Here is an 18,276-nt window from a genome sequence, read left to right on the forward strand (position 1 = left end):
GGCAGAGCGTTCGGTGTAGTCACAGCAAAACTTTGGAACAGCCTCCCACTGGACCTGAGGTTCATTGAGTCAGAGTCTCTGTTCCGAAGCAAATTGAAAACTTGGCTGTTCACCATCTCTTAAGCAGCTTCTTTCTCCCTAGCCTGTAATCTGTAGTGACGGGACACCCCCGAAGGGGGTAGCTGTGCGCTTTATAAGCTTCTTAAAATAAATAAATAAATACAGTTCAAGATTTAAAGCTATTTGGATTGCTGAGTAGGCAAGAGTCACACAAAATTCCTATGGGCACACAACTACCATGTAAGGATCTGATTGGCCCCTAGAGAGTCTTATAGGATCACAGGCAGACGTGCTGGCTTCCAAGAGGAGCGCCATGGGGGTTTGCCTGCAAATGGGTGTTGGGTACAGGCATGACTCAAGCCTTTGTGCTGTGGGGGTTTGGCCACCAGCAGGGGTTCAGGTGCAGGGCCTGGCTGCACCAGGCCCCATGGCCAACCCTATGCCATGCACAGCCAAAAGTCACAGGTTGCATGGGATTGGCATAGTTGTGTATGGTTTTAAAAAAAAATCTTACTTTATGTTTAAAACATAAAAAAGAAGGAATTCACTGGAAAAATGTTAAAGTGTTTTTATGGTTAGGAATGGTTATAATATCTTACTTTACAGTTAAAAAAACTTAACAATTCACTGAAAAAAACTAACGTTTAAAGTGGTGTTATATATAGGTGAAAATGTTATTTCAAAAATAACATTTTAAGTTTAAAATAATGGTGTAAATTCACCAGTTATACTTAAGTGAAGAAATGATGACTTTCGCCCTCACCACTCACTATTTTTGACCTCATATTACATCACTCACAAAATTCTCTAAAACATCATTGATACTATTACTTATGTAATCTGAAATGACATCATTGATGACAATAATGTGCATGGAGGGAAGGTGAGTTATGGTTTCTTCAGTTAACTATAACTGGTGTATTTCAGTGTTTTTATTAGCTTATTGCTTTACATTGTAACAAACATTTTCATTGAACTATAATGTCACTTTAATCTTTTGGTTTACCTGAGTAATGCTTTACAGATTTACTTCATTCCTAGTCAGAGGACATGACGTGTGGTTGAAACAATTAAGTATGGTACCAAAATCCTAATTTATGTTAAAAAACGTAGAAATTTAATGAAACAGCCAAAGATTAAAGTGAAGTTATAGTTTCGTATGACCCACACACTGCACCACCGGAAACTAGCCTGCGCCACCGGGGGGGGGGACTACGGCCCCCAGACTGCTTTGCTGCTTGCTGTATATGGAGGCGCTGACATCACATTGCACTCCCGGAGGCGCATACATTCACTAACGCTTCCTGCTTCGCGGGACCCGCACACTGCACCACCAGCAACTAGCCTGCTCCACTGGGGTAGGACTACAGCCCCCAGAATGTTTTGCTGCTTCCTGCGCTTGGAGGGGCTGACATCAGCTTGCGTGCCCGGAGGTGCATAAATTCACTCGCGGGTACACCCTGGCGAAGCCCGGGCCAAGGGCGGGCCCATCCTTGCCCATCAGTCGCAGGAAGAGACCGGGCCATCCCTCTGTCATCTACCCCCCCAGCTCTGGTCTACATCGGTGACACCCCTCCTGTTGTAGAGGTACTGTGCATCCTTTGTTTCTGCCCCCATTGTATGCTTCTGTGTGATGGACTGAGCAGGATCTTGATTGTCGAAATTGAACGCTATCTCTACGGACTGCTAAGCATTGTATATATAAATATTTTTTTCATTGTACACTGGCTAGTTTGTGGTGATATATTTGTCCTAGCCCTGGTGTCTGTTTATAATTGTTTATCTATTCTATTGCTTTTTCCTCATGTGTCACACACTCGGATTATGAAAAAAAGAAATACCATGGAAGGCAGTGGGGGCAGAGGTGAATGGGCAATAGTGGTACACGGCGCAAGGGAAGAAAAGCTAGAAAGGTATCCAAACAAGTTGGAAACAACTGTGTAATGGAAAGAATTGACACGCTCATTGAGGAGTGTGAGGATATACTAGCAGCTGAATCAAATGTGAGAGCAGATAGGAATACAACCACATCTAGACCTATACAAATTAATAGCGAACGCCCACAGCAAAATGTTGCTATCTCGGACATGTTCCTTAAAATCACACAAAAAAGGGCCCACTTCAAAAAAAGGCGAGCTGGAACAGAATCAGAGAAAGACGGGCGATGTCTCTACCTGCAAATCTGGATCACAGCAGAAGATACTAATCTCTTTAGCCCTCCCATCACTACAGAAGATAATAACCCCAACGCATTGACCCTATAATCATATGTACAAATAGGTATACAATGTTATCCAACAAAATAGAGGAAGCAACACCCCAGGAAACTGAGGCACTTATAGCAAATTCAGTAAGTCCGGTAGAAACTCCGACTGTAGATAACCAGGAAGTAATTGTGCTGGTGCAATTATTAAGGGATGAAATAGGGGTCCTGAAAGGGGTGATTGAGGACCTATCCCTAATGGTTAGACTTCTAACAAAAAGGACCCCTTGCTGCCCTAAATGCACCAACAACCGACCTAATAATCCCTTAACACCTAGCCAAACACCTGATGTGGAGGGAAAAAATGTTAAGCCTCAAAATGGTGGCACAAACATAGGTGAGCGGCTGTATTCTGAGGTGGCGAAGCCCAAAAAACGGGTACCACCGTTAGCTGCCCCACTACCTACCCCCAGGCAGGTGCATAATACTAACACAAATGCCACTGTCCACCATTCTGCAAACCCGAACACCACTGGAGAATTAAAAATGAATCCTCTGGGTGGTAGAGGGATTCACCTTCTCAAAGCCTCAAGCACAGCAGAGTAGCAACCACATGGGTTGGGGATGACAGAATGCTTACAAAGCACATAGCATGCACAAAATTTACATGCTAAATGTTCCTAAGTTAGTTACCAGTGGAAGTATGGAACACACGGACTCTCTAAAAAATAAAGCCATACATTAGATTAGGCGCGTCAGGGGCTGCCACTCTGTGATTAGGGAGGCTATTATCAGGGCGCGCAGACTTTCTTTTCCCAACCAATCGACAGACTGCATTGAACTCACCCTCACTAGGAAGGATTTAGTTGCTAATCTCTTTGCCCTAGAGTTTCGTACTTGTTCTTCCGATTCATCAATCATACAGTTTCAACAGGCTCCTTTAAACACCCAGCCTAGGGACCCCATGGGCCAGTTGCCAACAAGGCGGGTGGGTTGGACCTCATTAGAGAACATTGACTGACTAGGAGGCTTGCCTTTAACAAGCGTAGGTGATAGGGAAGACTTACCAAGCATATTGGGTAGTCCGCAATCTACCTACCCTCTTGATACTGATGATGATGGGCACGCTGGGTTCTTAGGAAGGAACAACACATCTCCATCCCCAACGGAGAGCTCCAGGAAATCCAACTGCATGCATCCCATGGTCCTAGAGGGCCAATTGCCGCTTGGTAGTAATTCCAAATGGGGTACACGTCTATCGTGAAATATAGCAGGGTTGGGCTCAAAATGATCTTCAGCCTTCATGCCTTTATTGAAGGCTATGATGTTTGCCTTTTCTAAGAAACTTGGCTCACGGCCCCAAAATTTTGTGTAGGATATTTAAACTATCACATTCCAGCCGTGAGAAGGAACAAACGTTGCCCCTCAGGGGGTTTAACAGTCAGGGTGCAACAAGATTTAGGCATCGTACTTGAGGAGCTCCCGTCTATGAATAATGACATCCAGGCTTTAAGCCTGAAACATGACCCCATGGAGCACGTAGATATTTATAATGTATACCCGAGAGGAATTAGAGGAAGGAAGTCGGAAGTTATAGCAGCTCTCGACGACCTCTTTGATGAATACTCAGCAGATTCTAATGTTAATATTGGTGGTGATTTTAATACCACTTTTGAGCCCCTTGATAATGGGGAAAGCAACTTCCTAGAGGAAGAAGATTCGCAGTGGGCCATACTGAAATTGGACCTCGTACCCATAAAAAAATCGACAGACGTGGCCATAAAGATTAATTCTATCTGCCTAGGAAAGGGCTTTTGATCTGCAAATGGCAGGACCCCAATGGACAGATTAGGGGCAAACACTGTTAGTAATGGAATAATGGCCAGCCGTATAAACTACATATTGATTAGTCTGAATCTATGGCACTCACTTGGTGATATGGATGTCAAGGATTGGCTGGAGACTGACCACAACATCTTGTGTGCAACCTTGGGCTTGTGGCAGCAGCGGATATCCACATAGAATTGGTGCGACCTTTATCCCTGTGATGTAGTCCCTACCAATAACATGAGGCACCTAAAGCGGGCAAGATTAGTAGGAAAGCCCGAAACCATAGCTAACATTACTAAGGAATTAGATAATGCTTTGATAGAGCTAGAGGCTACTACAGTAACAAATGCAGCATTAGAGCTTATCACCAAGATTCATAATGAATTCTTTACCCACTTGCGTTCACATTTTTTGAAGCACTGCAAACCAAATAAAACAACAAGGAAGAAAGCCAGCTCCTGGTTTAATTAGGAATGTAGGCAGGCTAAAAAATCCCTTGGGGACGCAATATAAGAGGGGGAGCCCTCTACAGTTCGAGTAGCCAGACAGGTTTAGAAGAGCACCCAGAAAAAGGCCAAAAAATCATGGGATGAGGAAAGATGGCAGGATCTCAGGAAGGCGTGCTCCCGGAGGGATAGCAAAAATTTTGGAGCATAGTAAAGTAGGATAGAGGAGGTGAGCTGGAACACCCACACGACCCCGGAGCACAGGATGATTGGGTTAAAATCTTTAAACCACAGTATTCCCACTCAGATAGTGAGCCAAAGTCAAAGGACCCCATCCATTTACAATACGAAGAAGACGGTTTCAATATTACCAGTGTTATCGTAACATTGGGTTCTGTAGTAGGAGGGAGGGCGCCCGGCCCTGATGGTGTCACTGCAGATATGTTCCTACACAACAAACCAAGATTGAACAGCAACATTTTGTTGCTGGCCAACTCGGTTGCAAAAGGAGGCCCCATATCAGATTTGTGGAAAGGGGGAGAAATAATCTCCATTTACAAGAAGGTTGACAAAACATAACCAGGCTATTATAGGCCCATCAGCCTGATAGACTCCCGACAAAAAATAATGGGTAGGATAATTCTTAACAAGATCAAGGAGTGGATTGATAAGAAGAGCATTTTATCCCCCTGTAGGCAGGTTTTCGAGCATACACCAGCACCATTGACCAGGTGTTCCACTTCACATTGTTGTATTGAAAAACAGTGGCCTTCCCAATGGCAGTCTGTACGCCACCTTTGTTGAATTAAAATCAGCATTTGATCTTGTTCCCCGTTGCAAACTATGGACAATCTTGCACGAAAAGGGGATCTCTTCTAATTTACTCACACTACTTGTGAGGTTGCATGACGAAAACCATGCAAAAATTAATTTGGGTTCCCAGGGCATGGTTACCGGCCCCATCCCAGTAGAGAGAGGTGTACGCCAAGTTTGTGTGCTGGCACCGACCCTGTTCTCCCTATTCATCAATGGTATTGTAAATTACATGGAAATTGAGCCCACTGATGCCCCGTCACTTGCTGGCAATAAAATACCAATGTTAATGTTCGCGGACGACACATTGACTATTTCAAAGACCCCGAGTGGCCTCCAGAGGGCCCTGATAATTTTTGAGGAGTTTTTTACTACTCGCGGCCTGGAATTCAAGGTTTCAAAAATGAAATTCATGTCTTTTTAACCCCATAGAACTTTTAAAAGTAAAATAGTAATGAACAACCGTCCATTGGAGCAAGTAAAAGCATTTACTTACCTGGGGTCATCATCCAAAGTGATCTAAAATGGAAGCAGCAAATTGACCTAGCAACACTTAAGCATTGACAGTTGTCTGGAGTGTTAAACCAGGAGTTTAATACCTCACTGACTAAACCAATTAACCCAGTGCCCCTGGTATACAATATGAAGGGGGTTAACTCCGCACTTTATGGAGCAGAGATCTGGGGGTATAAAAACCTGTCCAATCTTACGACTGCTGAAAACAGGTTTATGCGCAACATTACATTGCTCTCCCAAAGTACACCAGTGTGTCCTCTACTGTATGATCTAGGAAGAAGCCTCTGGCTGAGGTGGCCAAACTATGCCCCTTATTATACTGCTGCAGGCTTTGGACCACACCAGAAGTAAATCACTTTGCCGCGGGCTTCCTGGACATAATAAGGGCTGACACATTTCACAAAATAAGATGTTTGAGAGAAATTAGAGATGCCCTAGTAAGCATAGGTATGAGGACATTATGGGAATATCCAGACTTATCCAGCGTCCCTTCAAAAAAGTTCCTGAAAGAAAAATATTGGGAGAGGATCATGCACAAAACATTAAGCAATGGTATGCCATCAACTCTAACAGGAAACTTTCTGGAAGTCAAACAGACCCCAGCCTAGAAGCATTCTGGGACATAATAGCTAAACCACTCGACAGGAAATTATATTTCCAGTTCAGGGTGGGTACACTACCCACTAGAGCTCTTACAGCTAGGTGGTCTAAATCATCATGTGACAATATGTGGCCTCTATGTCCGACCCAAGAGGAGTCAGTAGCACATTTGCTGTTTGTCTGCCCAGCTTATGTTGCTCCTCATCGGACATGGCTTGTGCCAATTTGTAAACTACTTGGAACCATATAGAGCGAAGAAGCGGGAAGAATTTTACTTAGAAATACTTCTATCCCAATTATTACAGCTGTAGCAAAATGTTTAGGTTGGTCATGTGCCTTAAGGTCACACTCTCCACATAACAAATGCTACTTTTTCACTTGTATATTGAGTTCCGCAAATACACTTTGGCTAAAATGTATCTAGCTCTGCAATGTTGGCCCCACATGCTAGGACCAAAGCTTAATTCTTTGTAGCAGAGATTGTTATTGGTGCTTGCTTTTAATGGTTGTTCTTAGTGAAAGCTATCAACGCTTTTTAATCATTATTTTATGGCTTTTAAAATAATGGCATGAAGATCCAATTGTAATTTTAAACAAGTCTTTCAATCATGTTTAACTATGTTGTATATCGATATTAAATTAACTTTTTTGGCAACACATTTTTTACTTCGCTTTTATGACTAACTGCGAATAAAGCTTGTTTGACTGGCTGATACTAATATCTTACTTTACTTTTCAAAAATCTTCAGAAATTTACTGAAAAAAACAAAGGTTAAGTGATGTGATAGGTGAAACATGTAATTAAAAAACACACTGAAATTCATAAGTTTTAGTTTACTGAACTTGTGCCCCATCTTGCTCTTCTTATGACTTCACATATTGCATCACTCCTGACATGGTCAATGGCATCATTGAAGACATAGCTGAAAACTTATAATGTATATATATTATCATTCTATTAATGTATCACATAAGAACAGTGAGATTTTTTTTAAAAGATTCTGAGAAAGAGTGTTTATATTTTTAGACAAAGGGTCTTGCTACAAATATGATTATAACATATGTCAATGAAGCAGTTTAATGTAATTTATTTCAATGTGTCATCCTAACTCACTACAAGGATACGTTTCAAAGAAATACTTAAAAGCTGAACAGTTTTAATGACCACAAGGCTAATTAGGTTGTGCAACTTATCCGGTTAAAGCATTGAATGCACTGTCAAAGAATACCTTACGCAAGAAAGATTGCTAAATGATGGAACAATTAAAAGGATTTGGAATAAAAACAATGTTGATGTCTCTTTAACAAACAAATATAATTAGATGTATTTGGTGGCTAAAGTACCTCAAAGAAAATGAACATATAATTTTATAACACACTCAACTTACTTTTGCTGCCTTCAATGTCAGACTCACATGTTTATTCCTGGCACGTAGAAGCATTACATTCCTCAAAAGAAATCCTATCATTTGATGCATTTTTGCAAACAGACATGCAATTGCACCCAAAAGATCTTCAAATACTTGTTTTAGCTTCCTGAATATGATTTTGCAGGATTTGACTGAACCTTATCTTGAATGGTATGAGACCTGTGGACTCTGCTCTTCTAGCGAACTCCTGCCCTGTTTTACTAAAGAGCGAGTCACAAAGTAGTCATTGTTTCTGCACACCAACTTCTTTTCAACATTGTCTTAACTATGTTCTGTGACAGATGTGCAACTCTCTCACATTACAAAATAACCATTATGAAGGCAGGTTGTGTCAGCAAGTTACACTGATCAAGCTGCCAATGGAAGGATGGAGGCTTGAGACAGACAACAGCCCTCCATTTCTGCTTTCACATTTGCAGAATGTCTATTTTTTGCAAACTCTATCTATGCTGCAGCAAAAAGATAAAATAGGTGTTCTGTGAATTGCAGTGGGGGTGCATGCAGTTGTTCTCATGACTACTGTCTTTCTCTATCTATGCTGAAAGACCACATCCACAAAGTGTTAAAAGACTTTATACAATAGATTCAACTTTTTAAAAGGATACCGCACCTCTTTGGGTTTCAAATCTCAATTAATGGATTGCATTGCCATTTAAGAAGATTGATGAGACAGACTAGTCTTGCCTGTATTCTTTCCAAAAGTGCAAATTGCAGAACAGAAAGCCTTTTTTTGTTCATAAAACACCTTTAGACCTTAATACCTTACACTCTCTGCCCTGTATAATAATAATAATAATAATAATAATAATAATAATAATAATAATAATAATAATAATAATAATAATAATAATAATAATAATAGAAGTAAACATTTCTATAAATGTAAGTGGTGTGATAGTTTTGTTCACAACCTACCACTGGTTAATGGTTCAGGTTCTAATAAGCCTCCATATTTTCCATATCTATTTTGAAGCCACTGCTGTCCATCCTTTTAAACTCTGATAGAAGTTTGCGTGGGATTATGGACTTCTTATGTGGCATGTAATATTGAAGAGTTGGCTGAATTTCTGTTGGAGAACATTTAAGTATTCACAAGACCTACAAATATTCCCTTTTTATCATACCAATGTTTTACTTGTTAGAAGCTTACATAACTTTTTTGACTCAGAGATTGAATTCACAAACAGTTGAAAAAAGAAAAAACTTGCTAGCTGCAGTCTGTGCCTGCTCATTCCTGCCCGTCTCCTCTGAGGAACGGGAGGAATCCTCACACTGGAGCCTGAGAGGAGCTGTCCTATGTGGAGAGGTATGGGGCTTGCATATTTGCACCCTTACCTATTGATTATTGCACATATATAAAGAAGAACACCATTATGGAATGATACGATGAAAGGGGTTGCAACACACTCTACTGGTAAAGTGTGCAAAGTTTGATTGAACAGCTGACAGGCTGTTTAAACGGAGGAAGAAAGAAAACAGTGAGTGTTCATTGTTTAGTATTTAAGAAGAATTTACAAGTTTACAGCATGTACATGAGCAACCACAGATTAAGTAAAATGAGGCAGAACAGTACAAAAATTAAAGCCCAAGGGGGAAAAGGTATTAAAGAGAAGACATTATCTTGGCTAGGAATTAAAATGTTTTTTAAACCTAAAAAGAGATAAAATACAACAAAGCCACCCATCACTGGAGAAGAGAGTCAGCTTAGGGTAAGGCTACAACAATCTCAAAACTTTGCTAGCTCATCATCAATGATAGATCTACGCTCCAGTCTGGTGAGGAGAGACCACACACAAGAAATTACAATTGGCAAAGTACACATGCATATTTACTCCTCACATCAATTGAGATGTGGAGACCTCCAACAAGAACTTGACACTGAGGACAAATTAGTGGGCAGTATGAGGTGCACAGGGTCTAAATTTGAATTTAACAATGTATTAGACAATTTAACAAGTAAATTAGTTGTCCTCGTAACGCAACAGCTTAAAAAATATTACTATCGGGGAATTCAATAAAGATGCTTTCCAATTCTCTTTAGAGCCAATGTGCTCCTAATTAGATATTGTACAAAAGTGCTTAGTTAGCCTTCTCAAAATACGAATTTCCACATTGGGTTGCAAAATGGTACTGCAACAAAGGTACTTTTAAAACTTGCTAGACTAAATGAAGAGCCAAATTAGAAGTTCAACAGATGTAACCACATTCTGATTCAAATAAACATTGATTTTGTATTCAAAATGGGGCTGATTCACAGAACTAATCTGAGATAAACTCCTAAACTTACGACTTTTGATATTCACAGAAGGCATTTAGAAGTAGTAAGGTTAGGACTCCCAACTTTACTACTACTAAACTGGGATAAAATCCTAAACGTACTACTTTTGGTATTCACGGAAGGCATTTATTAGCAGTAAAGTTAGGACTCCTAACTCCACAGAGGTGGGCACATTCAGAGGCCAACATTAAACACAGAAGATGACCGCAGGAGCATACATAGTGAACTCATATTCACTACGTAAGCTCCTGCTGCCATCTTCTGTGCTTACTCACTGTAAATGGCACAGCAAGGTCCGTGGGCCACTAATTAAAGTCTGCCGGGCGGCTGGCGGCCCATGGGCTGTACTATGAGTACCACGGGTTTAGAGTAACCACCTACAGACTTTACTTTTCCAACAAGTCATAATCAAGATACTCTAATAGGAGTTAAAATGGTAAAACATTTGCTTGGCCACATCTATCTCTCATGAAGAACTGAGAATGCAGGAAATAGGCAATCTTACATAGAAAACAAAAACCTGTAATTTAGTGTAAATTACCATCAGTAATGGACAATCATACTAGGCTGTCAACACTAAACAACAGAACTCCAAGGGCATCATTCCATTGTAGTCCCAGAAGGCCCTCTGGACAATAGATTGTCATAAAAGAAACAGAGTCACAGAATCAAAGGTCCATGGGAAGCCACCTGAGATTATAGCTGATAAGAAAATAAAGTGAAACAAACTGGCAGTAAACTAACATTTTAGGTGTAAAAATTGTTGAATACTAATATATGGCATAAATGTGAGAGGGACTTAGCCTCACTCAATCAGCAATGGATAACCAATCCAGCTACAGAGTATAGCTCAACAAATTCAATATCCCCAAAGGGAATCACTGCCACAGAAGATAGGCAAGGGAAGAAGAGTAAAACCTGCTCCTTATGCCCCTTTACAGATCGAAGGATGCCCCTTGATATCACAAACAGACTCAAAACCTTGAAGCTAATGAACTTAATTCTACAGCTGGAGTAAATAATCTCACAATCATGACATATGTCTCCTTTTGTTTAAACAAACATTTTGCCCTGAATAAATTCAACATGAATTGATAATCTACAAAGGTGCACTGGGCACAACCCACAATAAAACAAAATGGTTTAACATTGTAACCGGCAAATTCTAAAATTGGGAACAGGAATTTGCGTTTTTCAGAAAGATCCATTCCCTAAATTATTAAAAGACAAGGGATAATCCTTAAAACAAAGAACAGGCCACACCCCAATAGTGGGAAAAGATACTCCAACCCCACCATCTGTACTAAGGCAGTAATAGGGCATAATAGCCATTATAAGGTGAGACTAGCAATGCTGCTTAGCTATTGGATCAAAGCAATAAAGGACATTTGGGACAGCAAGGCCAGGAACCTAGTGGTAGCAAATTGGACTAGTCATGTTTGGCTTCCATCTCAACGTTTCATTGCATATTGAGCCACTACCTAAACTAATACAAATATAAAGGCCTTTGAATAGGGGAGAAACATAGAGGATGAATATGAATGTTACATTATTTTAAAAAATTGGGTTATTGAGTTGTGTGGGTGGAAACCACACTCAGGCAACAACCCCAATCCTTATTAGGGTGATCTTCAAATGTCACTAGATTAACCTGTGTGTAACACTCAGGTAGCAGGGTACAAAGCAAGTTTCCTTGAAAATCCAGTTCAAAGAGTTCCATTAACTTTGAAGGAGGCCATGAGGTGAAGGTAGAGCATTGCAAATGGTCGACATTGTAGTGCGAAGAGCAAGCCGGGCGATGCAGGTTCTCTCCGGTTTAGCGAGACCACCTGGTTGGGAGTCACAGATTGTCATTGCTGTAGAGCAAGTCTCACCCAAATGTCAAGTTGGCGATCATCGCGGATGGCTAAGTCTTGACATGAAGGGACTTATTTGCAGTCTTTGACCTTTCCTTGCAGCAGAGGACTTCACTTTGATCCCAGCTAAATTTCTAGGTCATGAGAAAGCACCTCTTAGACATTGAAAACTCACTCCTGCAGAGGCAGGCAGGGCTCAGAAAGGTCTGGTATCAGCAAATCAGTTTCAGGCAGGCCTCTGAAGCTTGTTATGTCCCTGTAGCTCCCACACACGTTCAACCAACTGAGCCTTTGAGTCACTCTGAGTTAGACTGGGATGAAGATACGCAGGTCCAGACTTCCTTTTCACTCAGCAAGGCAGTCCTCATCGGAAGGGTGGTACTTCTTCTGTAACTTCTACAGGTCCAGGAGTTTTGGGACAAATGTCTCTGAAGATCCAATATTTTTACCTAGGGCCAGCATTTGTGTGGGGTGACACCCTATCCCACCCCAATATCTGGTTCTGGAAATTTCTTCCCTTTCCCCTTCAAGACCCCAAACTCTCAGGAGTTGAAAAAGGGCAGAGCCAGCCTGGTATTAGATTCTTTTGTGTGTGTAGATTGCAAAGCCCTTCAAAGTTTAAGTACGGCAGGGTACTTCTCCTTTCTCAGTCATCCTGTCCACACCTAAGCTCCTTTTGCCTTACTGTTTTAAAGTCATACACAAACCCCTAACAACAGAGCCATTGATAGTCATGTGACCCAGGACACTAGCAAAAGGCACAAATGGTTCGGACAAGAAAATGGCAACTTTCTAAAAGTAACTAAGTATAGAGGGAGATAGCCTTTTACTGGAAAAGGAATGGGTAACAAATACAAAACACATTGTTTGTTTGCTAATAAATGTAGTGCTGCAAAGAAAAAAAATTCTAAAATATTGTGAATTTGAAAGTTCTCATCAATTGTTTTTAAATATTGTGATCATTTGTTTTAAATTGTATAAAGTGACTTCAGTACTGTACTGATATTTTAACAAGATTATTAATAAATAATACATATCGAAGCTCATGTGTGAAAGTGTGCCCTTGTCCCACAATTGTTATTTGACAAAAGTAGTTCTGTAAATTTGGTAATCTGTGTAAAAAATTTCCTCACACCCATAGGCTGGTCTCTATATAAATTAGAGGTCTCCAGAGGTTTCCAGAATGTTGTCTTAAAATCCAAATTTACAATTAAAGAGGATTTTGTATTATAATTAATTTTAATATAATAGCATATCTCTATCTGCTTCCAATCCAATTATTAAATGAAATAAGATAACCCTGTGTTAGTGAATTGGAGATATATCCCTTACAACAGTAAAAATGATTGTAGGAGGTTTTAACTTCTAAGGGATAGAAAGCCGAAGAACATATGTCCTACTTTTTAAATACATTGCAACCTGCCCTATGAGACTTGCACATTTCTGCACCCCTTTCGCCTCTTTATGCACCTCTGTTGCTTCTTTCTGCACCTCTCATTCCTCTGTCTGCACCCCTGTTCAGTCTTTCTACACTTCTCTAGCCTGTTTGTGTAACTCTCTTGCCTCTTTCTTTACTTCTCCTGCCTCTTTCTGCACCTCTATTGCTTCTTTCTGCGCATCCCTTGCCTCTTTCTACACTCTTTTTGCCTCTTTCGGTACCTATGTTGTTTCTTTCTGCACTGCTCTCACTTCTTTCTTTATCTGTATTGTTCCTTCCTGCACCCCTCTCGCCTCTTTCTGCACCCTCCTTCCCTCTTTTGGTACCTCTTTTGCTTGTTTCTGCACTTCTTTTTCATCTTTTTTTACCACTCTTGCCTCCTTCTGCACCTCTGCTGGTTCTCTCTGCACTGCTCCTGCTTCTTTCTGCATTTCTTTTGGCTGTTTCTGCAACTCTCTCGCCTGTGTATGCACTTGTCCGCCTCCTTCTGCACCTCTGTTTCTTCTTTCTGCACTTCTCTTTCTCTTTATGCATCCCTCTAGCCTCTTTCTGCACCTCTGTGGCTTCTTTCTACACTTAGTTTTGCTTCTTTATGCACGAATCTTGCTTCTCTCTGCACCACTCTTGCCTCTTTCTGCACCTCTCTTTTCTGTTTCTGCAACTCTCTTGCCTCTTCCCTTTTTCTACACCTCTCTTGCTTATTTCTGTAACTCTCTTGCCTCTTTCTTCAGTTCTCCTGTCTCCTTCTATAGATCTTTTGCTTTTTTCTGTACTTCTCTTGCCTATTTATGCACCCCTCTTGCCTCTTTCTGCACCTCTGTTTGTTCTTTCCGCACTGCTCTTGCCTCTGTCTGCTACTCTCTCGCACATTTCTGCACCTCTTTTGCCTCTTTATGCACCTCTGTTGGTTCTTTCTGTACCTCTGATGCCACTGTCTGCACCCTTTTCCCTCTTTCTGCATTTCTCTTGCCTGTTTGTGCAACTCTCTTGCCTCTTCATGTACTTTTCTTGCCTCTTTCTGCACCTCTATTGCTTCTTTCTGCACGTCCCTTGCCTCTTTCTACACCCCTTTTGCCTCTTTCTGTGCCTATATTGCTTCCTTCTGCACTGCTCTTGCTTCTTTCTATATCTTTATTGCTCCTTCCTTGCCTCTCTCTGTACCCTTCTTCCCTCTTTCAGCACCTCTTTTGCTTGTTTCTGCTCTTCTTTTGCATTTTTCTTTACCACTCCTACCTCATTCTGCACCTCTGCTGGTTCTTTCTGCATTGCTTCTGCTTCTTTCTGCAACTCTTTTGCCTGTTTCTGTAATGCTCTTTCCTCTTTATGCACTTGTTGTGCCTCCTTCTGCACCTCTCTTTCTTCTTTCTGCACTTCTCTTTCTCTTTCTCTTTCTGCACCCCTCTTGCCTCTTTCTGCAATTCTGTGGCTTCTTTCTGCATTTATTTTGCTTCTTTCTGCACTTTTCTTGCTTCTCTCTGCACCACTCTTGCCTCTTTCTGTACCTTGCTTGTCTGTTTCTGCAACTCTCTTGCCTCTTTCTGTACACCTGTTCCCTTTTTCTGCACCTCTCTTACCTGTTTCTACGACTCTCCTGCCTCTTTCTACAGGTCTCTTGCTTCCTTCTGCACCTCGTTTCTGCACTGCACTTGCTTCTTCCTGGACTCTCTTGCCTGTTACTGCAACTCTCTTGCATCTTTCTTCAACTCTCTTGGGTCTTTCTGCACCTCTTTTGCTTCTTTCTGAACTTCATTTGCCTCTTTCTGCACCCCCCGTGCATGCTTCTGCACCTCTGTTGGTTCATTCTGTACTGCTCTTGCTTCTTTATGCACCCCTCTTGGCTCTTTCGGCACCCCTCTTCCCTCTTTCTATACCCCTCTTGTCGTTCTGCACATCTGTTGCTTCTTTCTCAACTTCTCTTTCTTCTTTTTACACTTCTGTTGCTTCTCCTTGCACCCTCTTGCCTCTTTCTGCACATGTTTTCCCTATTTCTTCTTCCCTATTCCCTTTTTCTACACCTCTCTTGCTTATTGCTGCAACTCTCTTGCCTCTTTCTTCAGTTCTTTTGTTTCCTTCTATACATCTGTTGTTTCTTTCTGAACTACTCTTGCTTCTTGCTGCATCTCTCTTGCAAATTTATGCATCCCTCGTGCCTCTGTGTGCACCTCTCTTGCCTATGTTTGCTCTGCTCCTGCCTCTTCTGCACCTCTGTTCTTTCTGCACTGCTCTTGCCTCTGTCTGCTACTCTCTCACACATTTCTGCACCACTTTTGCCTCTTTATGCAACTCTGTTGGTTCTTTCTGTACCTCTCATGCCTCTGTCTGCACCCTGTTCCCGCTTTCTGCACTTCTTTTGCCTGTTTGTGCAACTCTCTTGCCTCTGTCTGCACCTATGTTGCTTCTTTCTGCACTGCTCTTGCTTCTTTCTATATCTTTATTGCTCCTTTCTGCACCACTCTTGCATCTTTCTGCACCCTTCTTTCCTCTTTCTGCATCTCTTTTGCTTGCTTCTGTACTTCTTTGCATCTCTCTGTACCACCCTTGCCTCCCGCTGTACCTCTGTTGGTTCCTTCTGCACTGCTCCTGCTTCTTTCTGCAACTTTTTTCCCTGTTTCTGCAACTATCTTTCCTCTTTCTGTACTTTTCATGCCTCCGTCTGCACCTATGTTTCTTCTTTCTGTACTTCTATTGCTCTTTATGCTCTCCCTTGCCTCTTTCTGCAAGTCTGTGGCTTCTTTCTACACTTATTTTGCTACGTTCTGCACTTCTCCTGCTTCTCTCTGCACCAATCTTGCCTCTTTCTGTACATCTCTTGTCTGTTTATGCAACTCTCTTGCCTCTTTCTGCACCCCTATTCCCTTTTTCTGCACTTCTCTTGCCTGTTCCTGTGACTCTCATGCCTCTTTCTGTAGTTCTCTTGCTTCCTTCTGCACCTTGTTTTGTTATTTCTGCACTGCTCTTGCTTCTTTCTGGACCTCTCTTGCCTGTTTCTGCAAATCCCTTGCCTCTTTCTTCAGCTCTCTTGAATACTTCTGCACCTCTCTTGCTTCTTCCTGAACTTCACTTGCCTCTTTCTACACCCCTCTTGTATGCTTCTGCATCTCTGTTTGTTTCTTTCTGTACTGTTCTTGCTTCTTTGTGCACCCCTCTTGAATCTTTATGCATCCCTCTTCCCTCTTTCTATACCCCTCTTGCTGTTCTGCACATCTGTTGCTTCTTTCTGCACATCTCTTTCTTCTTTTTACACTTCTGTTGCTTCTCTCTGCAAACCTCTTGCCTCTTTCTGCACATGTTTTCCCTCTTTGTCCATCCCTGTTCCCTTTTTCTACACCTCTCTTGCTTATTTCTGCAACTCTCTTGCCTCTTTCTTCAGTTCTCTTGCTCCTTCTGTATTTCTGTTGTTCTTTCGGAACTTCTCCTGCTTCTTTCTGCATCTCTCTTGCAAATTGTTGCCCCCCTTCAGCCTCTGTGTGCACCTCTCTAGCCTATTTTTCTCCTTTCTTGCTTCTTTCTGCACCCCTCTTGCCTTTGTCTTTACCTCTATTTGTTTTTTCTGCACTGCTGTTGCTTCTGTCTGCTACTCTCTCACACATTTTTGCACCATTTTGCATTGATAAGTCTGTAGGATAACTATAGTCAGTTTTGCCGCCATTTTGTGTCTCGTCGCCATTTTGTGTTGCCCTCACTCAGGCCGCATGGCGAATGAAGTGTTTTTGCTTTTCACAGCTGCTGCGTGTCCTATCAGTTAAAGAATAACTCTATTACCCTTGTTTATGAAACCGATGGCAGGGTCTGGCCGAGTTCGTTAATCCATGTCTGGGTTGACTGATCCCCATCTCGACTGACTATTTGCCTTCTCCTATTCTTTCCTCACATTATCTTATCCGACTGGCCTTCACTATTCTTTCCTTGTATTCTGTTGTTACACAGCTATCCTTTGAGGCACACAAATACGTCCTGCCACGTGCAAATTGGATTGTTGTAACCATTACTGATTAAATTGTTGGGAGGGGTAACACACGGGGTCTGAGAAAGGGACGTATTTGAGATTCTTGATAGCTTATTTTCCAACTTTTGTCATTGGTCCGTTTTGTATGTGTAAGGAGTGAATTCTGTAAATGTGTTTCCTATAAAAGATTGTGCGCCACGGATTGAAGTGGCAGTCTCCTCAGAACCCAGCTTGTGTGTAACTTCTGGGATAACTGTGCTTGGCTGCAGCTAATAAACCTGGTTTCCACGCTCAAAAGAGTGTCTCTTGTCTCTGTTCAACAAGGCAGGTGAACCCGGGGATTTAAGGCGTGCCCTGTGCCACCAGGCCCATAAGGCCCGGTTCTCCAACCTGTTCTCCTTACGACCTGGAAGTGGCAGTAAAATGACTGTTCTTGTGCTCTTCACTCCAAGCACTGGAACCGGAGCTCGGTAAGAGGGACCAAATTCTTTCTTGATATCGATCTTCTCACTTGGGGGAGCCAGCCAACTACCTTGATCTGCAACACATCATCCGAGGTGGAGGGCAAATGTTCCTTTGCAAGACTGTCTCTTTTCTTTTGTAGATCCTGTAAAACATTGCAATGTTCATCTACGCCAAAGGAGGCGGCTTGAGCCACGGAGTCTAGACCGTCAAGGTCCGGTACATACATCTTGATACCAAAGAGCATTTCGTATGGGGTCCGCCCCCCCAGAGATCTTCTAGAGAGATTATTAAGAGCACGCAGCACGCCATTGAGATGGGCCAGCCAGTTCCTGCCAGTGCCTATAACTCGAGCCGTCAAAGACTGTTTTAAATCTCGGTTCATCCGTTCCACAACA

Source organism: Lissotriton vulgaris, chromosome 5 (genome assembly GCF_964263255.1).
Source record: "Lissotriton vulgaris chromosome 5, aLisVul1.2, whole genome shotgun sequence".
Lineage (NCBI taxonomy): Eukaryota > Metazoa > Chordata > Amphibia > Caudata > Salamandridae > Lissotriton > Lissotriton vulgaris.